We start from the raw sequence: 2,519 nt of genomic DNA on the forward strand, positions 1-2,519 counted from the left end.
GCTAAGTAACTCTACAAACCATAAAACCTTGTTAGGTTTTTTATTTACCAGGTATAACGTGGCTTAATTTCCAAACTGACTCCGCTATAGCATCACATGACAGATAGAAGACCCTGAGGGAAATTAAAATATTTTACCCCCCCCCAATATATATATAGACATCAGTTATTTAATTAGGTTTTCCTTAAGAAATTTAGGATACTGGGCAGCCACGGTAGCTTATGCCTACAATCCTAGCACTTTGGGAGGCCGAGGTGGATGGATTACGAGGTCGGGAGTTCAAGACCAGCCTGACTAAGATGGTGAAATCCCATCTCTACTAAATATACAAAAAATTAGCCAGGTGTTGTGGCGGGCTACTATAATCCCAGCTACTCGGGAGGCTGAGGCAGAGAATTGCTTGAAACTGGGAGGTGGAGACTGCAGTGAGCTGAGATTATGCCACTGCATTCCAGCCTGGCGACAGAGACTCTGTCTCAAAAGGAAAAAAAAAAGAAATTTAGAATACCAATTTATGAGGATAAATTCCATTTATCAGGGCAAACACAGGTAGCCCTGGAGCTGAGGAAGAGCTTTGAATTTTGGTAAAATTTGTGAGTCCACAGCCTTCTAATCAACCTTACGATGCTCTGTAATGTCGTATTTCTCTTTTTCTGTGTCGAAGATCTCACCCTCCTGGTGTCTGGGCTTCCACAGCTGCTGCTTCTTGAAGTAAATGTCAGTAAGATGTTTGGGGATTTTTTACATTGCTCATACCAATTTTGGTTGAGGTGGCAATGACAAATTTCTGGTGTGTTCTTAGTAGAGGAACTCGATTGAGAACCAGAGGTCCAGTCACAAGTAACAAAACACTAGCCAGCTGCTTCCGGAAAACCACCCTCTTGCCTCTGTGGCGTCCAGTGAGGATGATTAGAATGGTCCCAGGGGTAATGCTGGCTCACAGTTTTCTCCCGTGCTGACTGAAGGGTTTATTGCCATGGCTCAACAGCTTTTGAAGCATATATTCAGGAGGATAATATCTAGTCATTTTGAGAAGTTTAAGCACCCATGTACCATCACTCTTGTCACTACCAACTGATTTTGTAACATTTGCAAGAAACATCTTCTTTTTCTTTTCAACCTTGGATTTAGCAGCTGAATGCTTCCACTTGTACATGGCCTTTCTGGAATACATAACAGATTGGGAGTATCTGCCAATTCCTCTGTCAAGGACAGGATTGTGACTGCAATGGCTATTTTCCTTCTTGGGCTTTTTAGCCTTGAGGTAATTATCCTTTTCACCTTGCCACTGGCATCAGCCTTCTTGGCTTTGGGTTTCTTGTCTTTAGTATCCGGCTTCTCAACGTTTTCACCTGCCATCTTGCAAGATGGCAAAAAGCCAGAATATATCTTTTTGACATATTTTGAAATGGCCCTGCAAATCTGTCTTTTGCGGGAAAAATTTGCATCCATAGAGAATCTCCATAAATGCAGCCAGGTCTTTCCTGGATCTAGGAGAGATGAAAAGTCTGATGCCTTTAAGGACTGGAAAGAAACATTTACCATCTATTCTCTCTAAGGGCTGCTACCTAGGAGGCTTTATCTACATAACAAGGGCCTTGCACCCCCCACCCGCCCCCTCAGCTCCCTCATCTTAACTCAAGCATTCCTTTCTACTGACTCCTAATCTTTAGACAATAGCTTAACTCTCTCACCCAGCTATCAACTAAACTAAAGAATCCCAAAATCCCACCTATGACTTGTAAACCCGCATGTCGAGATGTCCTGCCTTTTTAGGCCAAATTGATATATACCTTCCATGTACTGATTTATATCTTTGCCTGTAACTTCTGCCTCCCTAAAATGTGCAAAACTAAACTGTAACCTGACTGCTGTATGTGAACTTTCTCAGGGCCTCTTGAAATGGTGTTCCCTGGGCCACGGTCACTCCATATTGGCTCAGAAGAAACCTGTTTAAAATATTTTACAGACTTTGTTTTCTCTGTTAACAATACAAATTTATTAACATACACATGGGCACAGGAGTCCAGAAATATGAGACAAAAAGGGCCAGATGATTAAGACTTAATCATTCTCTTCACAGGGGAGAGTGAAGTAGGTTGCTGCAGGCAATTTTAGAGAGGTAGTTAATAAGTTTTAGGGAAAATAAATGGACCTGGATACAGACATTATCTTTTAAATTATTTTCTTAGAAAACCAAATAGTAAGTTATAGGAAGGTGATCGGTAGAACAGTAGTGTGAACAAAGATTGTCTTCTTATGTAAATAAACTTTCCCAGGTATTCTCTCAAAACTGCCCTCAGAAGCATAGACGAAAAGTCTATCCAGGTGTGTTGATGACTTTTAGTCTCTTCTCTTCTCCAGTGATTAATCATTCCTGGTTATTTGACAAGATTCCCAAGGAAGCATTCATAAGACAATTGCATTTCTTTTAAAAATAACCCTTCTGTCCAGGCACGGTGGTTCACTCCTGTAATCCTAGCACTTTGGGAGGCCAAGGTGGGTAGATCACGATGTCA

The 2,519-nt window shown here is 41.4% G+C and overlaps 1 pseudogene; it reads right to left on the bottom strand.

Annotated features, from left to right (window-relative positions):
- Positions 1–499: 499 nt before the first annotated feature.
- Positions 500–1,359, bottom strand: LOC101048138 (large ribosomal subunit protein eL6 pseudogene; annotated as a pseudogene).
- Between the last annotated feature and the right edge of the window lie 1,160 nt (positions 1,360–2,519).

This window comes from Saimiri boliviensis, chromosome X (genome assembly GCF_048565385.1).
Source record: "Saimiri boliviensis isolate mSaiBol1 chromosome X, mSaiBol1.pri, whole genome shotgun sequence".
NCBI classification, from domain to species: domain Eukaryota; kingdom Metazoa; phylum Chordata; class Mammalia; order Primates; family Cebidae; genus Saimiri; species Saimiri boliviensis.